Raw genomic sequence first — 6,257 nt, 5'->3', positions numbered from 1 at the left:
GAGAAAGAAAATCAAAGGTAAAAAAAAAGAAGAGGGAAAATCAAAGGTTAAAAAAAAAAAGAGATCAGAATTATAAAAAAAAATTTGTGGATTCAAGGATTTCTTGCAAATTATAGAATTTTATCTTTATTCATTTGAAGTCCTATTTCGGTTTGGAAATCTTTCTTCATTCAAAAAAAAAATTCCTTTGTTCAATTGATATTTGAATTCTAGTCTTTGCTTATGATTAAAATGCATTACATACACATTTAAATTGACCTCTCTTTTGTTTGCTTTTAAACCTACCTAATTTCACTATTTTTGAATTGCCATAATCTGAATTGTTTGTTTAGGTATCTTAGTTGATCTAAGAACTCAAATAACAAAACAAGAGAGGTAAAAGGCAAGAGTGGTCAGATCAGTATCGAGAAAAGCCAAAAATTATGTGAAACACGAGTGAAGTGAATCAAATCTAGAGTGAAACACGCGAGGGAGTGTTGGTGAGGTTGTTCTAACTTTGTTTTTTAGGTTGTATACATGTCTAAAGAGAAAGAAGCGAGTTCTTCATCAAATGATATTTTAGTTCAAGCAATGCAGCAACAATTTGAACGTATATTCAAAGTGATGGAAGATGTAAGAGATTATCTAGAAAGGCATGATGAGGCAATTAATAGATTGCAAGGTGAACCACGGCATGGGAGACAACCAACCTTTGTCAATGATGAATATGATGGTGGTGATGACATGGATGATGATCAAGTTACTCTAATTGGTCAATATGTTAATCCTAGGAGACAAACCAGGAGAGGACGTTTTGATGGTGTGGATAGAAACATAGGCAGTATCAAAATGAAAATTCCTTCTTTTTAAGGAAAGAATAATCCATATGCTTATTTGGAGTGGGAACGAAAAGTGGAGATGATCTTTGAATGTCACAATTACTCCGAAGAGAAAAAGGTAAAATTAGCCGCTATTGAATTTTTTATTATGCTATTGGTTGGTGGGATCAATTGTGTAAAGACAGGCGTAAAAATGGTGAAAGGCCCATGGAGACTTGGTTGGAGATGAAACAAATCATGAGGAGGAGATTTGTCCCTAGCTATTACTATAGGGATTTATATCAACGGTTGCAAACCTTGACACAAGGTTCCATGAGTGTTGATGAGTATCACAATGAGATAGAGATAGCCATGATAAGGGCTAGTGTGGAGGAAGACCGTGAGGCCACAATGGCTCGATTCCTGAGTGGATTAAATAAGAACATTGCTGATCTTGTAGAGTTACAACATTATGTGGAGATTGAGGACATGGTGAATGTGACCATGAAGATTAGAGGCAACTCAAATGAAAAGGCACAAGGTATGATTCAAAACCTTATTCGAGTTCTTCTTCTTCTTGGAAACCAAATTGGAGTAAAAAGGATGAAAAACCCATTGTTAAGCCTAAAATTGATGAAACTAAAGGCAGGAATGAATCAGGCAGTAAGGGTAAAGGTGAGAATCTACCTAATCAAACTAGAGGTATTAAATGTTTTAAGTGCCTTGGGCATGGACATGTGGCACGTGAATGTCCTAATAAGAGAGTTATGATCATGAGGGATGGAATTATGAAATCTGAAAGTGAGAGAGAGGATGATGATGACATTCTAAGGATGCTAGTGATGTAGAGTATGCTAAAGGTGAAAATCTAATTGTTCAACGCACACTTAGTTTGCAAAATAAAAATGATGAACATGGTGAACAACGTGAAAATCTATTTCATACTTATTGTTTGATTGCTAACAAGTTGTGTAATGTGATTATTGATAGTGGAAGTTGTACAAATGTGGCAAGCACCTTGCTAGTGGAGATACTGAAATTATCTACTATTAAGCATCCAAAACCTTACAAATTACAATGGTTGAATGATAGTGGTGTAGTATAGGTAAATCGGCAAGTATTAGTTTCTTTTTCAATTGGTATATATAAGGATGAAGTTTGGTGTGATGTGGTACCTATGTATGCTGGTCATATGTTGTTGGGGAGACCTTGGCAATATGATCGAAGGGTAATACATGATGGGTTCAAGAATCGTTATTCTTTGATCATGGATGGATAGAAATATAAGCTTGGACCTTTGTCTCCAAAGATAATTTTTGAAGACCAAATGCGCATAAAACAATAATATGAGGAGCTTAAGTCTTCATTAACTAGAAGTTTGGGGAGAGAATAAGAAAGAGAAAAAAAAGAAAATGGTGAGTTGAGTGGTAAAAATGAGAGTATTGGGAAACACAAGGGGAGAGAAAACAAGGAGAGCTTGAGTGAAAGAAAAATGAGTGTTTATGCCAAAATGAGTGACGTGAAGAAAGCCTTAACTATGAGGCAACCCTTACTTGTACTTTTGTACAAGGATGTTTTGGTTGCTTCTAACAAAATTGATAAGAGTTTGCCTAGTGTTATTGTTGATCTTTTGTAGGAAATTGAGGATCTCTTTCCCGAAGAAGTTCCTAATGGTTTACCACAAATTAGAGGAATTGAGCATCAAATTGATTTCATTCCAAGTGCAAACATACCAAATAAGCCAGCATATAGATGCAACCCCGAAGAGACCAAGGAAATCCAAAAGTAAGTAAGTGAGCTTATGAAAAAGGGGTATGTGCGAGAAGGCATGAGTCCATGTGCCGTTCCTATTCTATTGGTGCCTAAGAAGGATGGATCTTGGAGAATATGTGTTGACTGCCAAGCCATCAACAAAATCACGATAAAGTATAGACATCCTATTCCTAGGCTAGATGATATGTTGGATGAATTGCATGGTTCTTGTGTGTTTTCAAAAATTGATTTAAGATCTGGATATCATCAAATAAGAATGCACGAGGGTGATGAATGGAAAACTGTTTTCAAAACTAAATATGGTTGATACGAATGGTTGGTTATGCCTTTTGGCCTAACTAATGTACCTAGTACTTTCATGAGATTGATGAATCATATTTTACGTGCTTACATTAGAAAGTTTGTAGTTGTTTATATTAATGATATACTTGTGTATAGCAAAAGTTTAAATGAGCATATAACATATTTAAAAGCTGTTTTTGATGTGCTTAGAAAAGAAAAGTTATATGCTAATATAAAGAAACTCACTTTTTGCACTAATGAAATTACTTTTCTTGGATATGTTGTTAATGATAAAGGAATACATGTTGATAAAGAAAAAGTGAAAGTAATTAGGGAATGACCAAAACCTACTAGTGTTAGTGATGTTAGAAGTTTTCATGGTCTTGTTAGCTTTTATAGAAGATTCATTAAGGATTTTTCTATAATTGCTGCATCATTAACTGAATGCATAAAAAAGAATATGATATTTAGATGGGTGAAAAACAAGATTATGCTTTTAACTTGCTTAAAGACAAACTCAGTTCAGCATCTTTACTTGTTTTACTAAACTTTGCTAAAATTTTTGAGATTGAGTGTGATGTGAGTGGAATAGGAATTGGAGGAGTCTTAATGCAAGAAGGCAGACTCATTGCGTTCTTTAGTGAGAAGCTAAGTGGAGCAAGTCTTAACTACCCGATATATGACAAGGAGTTTTACGCTTCGGTAAGAGTGTTAGAGACTTGGCAGCACTATCTTTGGTACAAGAAATTCATTATACACACCGATCATGAGTCCTTGAAATATCTCAAAGGACAAGGGAAGTTAAACCGTAGGCATGCAAAATGGGTAGAGTTTATTGAATCCTTTCCATATATCATCAAGTATAAACAAGGTAAGGAAAATGTGGTTGCCGATGCTCTTTCTAGAAGGTATGCTCTAATTTCTCAACTTGATGCAAAATTATTGGGTTTTGAGTATATTAAAAATTTATACAATTCTGATCATAATTTTGCTAATGTTTATGGGGCATGTGAGAAAGGGGGTTTTGACAAGTTCTTCAAGCATGATGGTTTTCTTTTCAAAGAAAATAACTTGTGTGTTCCTCAATGTTCAATGAGAGAATTACTTGTGAGAGAGGCATATAGTGGAGGTTTAATGGGGCATTTTGGGGTTAGAAAAACTTTAGATGTGTTAAGTGATCATTTCTTTTGGCCGCACGTAAAAAGAGATGTTGAGAGATTGTGTGAGAAATGTATTACTTGTAAACAAGCTAACTCTAAAGTAATGCCTCATGCATTGTATACTCCTCTTCCTATAACTAGTGAACCTTGGGTTGATATATCCATGGACTTTGTTTTAGGTTTACCAAGGTCAAAAGGAGGGAGAGATTCTATTTTTGTTGTTGTTGACAGGTTTAGCAAGATAGCACATTTCATTCCTTGCCACAAAACAGATGATGCAACATATGTTGCGGGGCTGTTCTTCAAAGAAATTGTAAGATTACATGGCATTCTAAAGACAATTATGAGTGATAGAGATGTGAAGTTCCTTAGCCACTTTTGGAAAACACTTTGGAGCAAGTTGGGTACAAGGCTGTTGTATTTAACCACTTGTCATCCACAAACAGATGGACAAACGAAGGTAGTAAATCGAACTTTATCAACACTTTTGAGGGCCATAATTCAAAAGAATTTAAAAAATTGGAAGGAATGTTTACCATATATGGAGTTTGCTTATAATAGAAGTGTGCATGCTACAACAAACCATTCCCCATTTGAAGTTGTGTATGGGTTCAATCCATTAACTCCTATGGATTTGCTACCTTTACCATTGGAAAAGGCCAATTTAGATGGTAAGTAAAAAACTGATCTTGTCAAAGCGTTACATGAAAGAGTCCGGACACAAATTGAAAAGAAAACTCTATAATATGAGAAACAACACAACAAAAGCCGAAAGCAAGTAGTATTTGAACTTGGTGATTGGGTTTGGGTACACTTGAGCAAGGAAAGATTTCCTAACCAAAGGAAGTATAAACTAATGCCAAGAGGAGATGGTCCATTTCGAGTCTTTCAAAAACTAAATGACAATGCATACAAGCTGGAACTACCAAGTGAATATGGCAATGTTAGTGCAACCTTCAATGTTTCTGATTTATCATTATTTAATGCAGGTGATGAAGGTGCTGATTCGAGGATGAATCCTTTCGAGGAAAGGGGGAATGATATGAATGAGCAAGTTGATTATAATTCTGCTAAGGATCCTTTAACTATTCATGGAGGACCAATGACAAGAGCTAAAACTAAAAGGATGAAAGAAGCCTTAACTTGTTTAGTGGAAGACATTTGGAAGGAGCAAGCTGGTCAAAACATGGTCAAGATTCTATGGATACAAGAAGAGCCTAAAATGGTCAACCTGATTCAAATAAATCCACATCATGAAGAGAAAGTCTAGTCTTAAGAGAAGGATGTATTTTTAGCCTATTTTAAAGAATAAAGGTCATTCAGCCATATTAGACCATATTAGGAATTATGGGCTTATTCATGAATAATTATTCAAATCAATTCAAGGCAGATTCATGAGTAATCTATATTAATGCATTAGGAATATGAATGTCATTTAGTGTATTTAATGGATTCATTCCTTTTGTACTTGGCCTTTGTACTATATAAACAAGGCCGACTCCCTTTGTAAGGAGGACAGTTCAGAAGTATATTCAACTTTCAACACCGATGAGTGTTTTGTTTTTAAGTTCTTGCATGAACTTTGGAACTTATCAAGCTTTTCTGATTGTGGCGTTCAAAACCCAAAAATCTTTATTTTTCCTTTCAACTTATCAAGCTTCTTAATTTGTGATGTTTTAAGGGAATCAAAGTGCTATTCTAATTACTTCAACAAATTTCGTTGATAAAATGATTAGAATAGTTTCCCTAACTTCAATCTTGAACGATCCGTCTTATTTCAATTCGTTGAAGGTGTTAGGATCGGAGCGGCACTAAGAGGGGGGGGTGAATTAGTGCAGCGGATTAAAACTTCGGTTTTAGAAAAATCTTTCGTACGATAAGAACGGAACTTGAAAAGCTTAACTCGAAAGTGTATTCTTAAAGTTGCGCAGCAAAGGTAATAAGGAACTAAAGCATGTAAGAAGGTTTGTAGTAATGTAAATAGCAATAATGAAATGCAAACCAGAGATTACGCCAATTTTAGAGTGGTTCGGTCAAATGACCTACATCCACTTGCGAGGCCCCTCTTCGATGAGGCTCCCACCTTCCACTAGCAAATCTCTTGAAATGGAAGGGTAAATACCCCTCTTACAACCTTTTACAAGCAGTTCAACCTCTTACAAATTTTCAATAAGAAAGAAGGAGGAGAACTCTCTAGCAAATTGAAAACAAGACTTGCTAAGACTTTCTAAGACTTTTCTCTCAA

General features: G+C 35.1%; 1 pseudogene; it reads left to right on the top strand.

Moving 5' to 3' along the window:
• Window positions 1–516: 516 nt before the first annotated feature.
• Window positions 517–5,282, top strand: LOC135596452 (uncharacterized; annotated as a pseudogene).
• Window positions 5,283–6,257: the final 975 nt, after the last annotated feature.

Source organism: Musa acuminata, chromosome BXJ1-11 (assembly GCF_036884655.1).
Source record: "Musa acuminata AAA Group cultivar baxijiao chromosome BXJ1-11, Cavendish_Baxijiao_AAA, whole genome shotgun sequence".
Lineage (NCBI taxonomy): Eukaryota > Viridiplantae > Streptophyta > Magnoliopsida > Zingiberales > Musaceae > Musa > Musa acuminata.
Note: the sequence above shows the minus strand (reverse complement) of the source record. Positions and strands in the feature narration are given on the sequence as shown.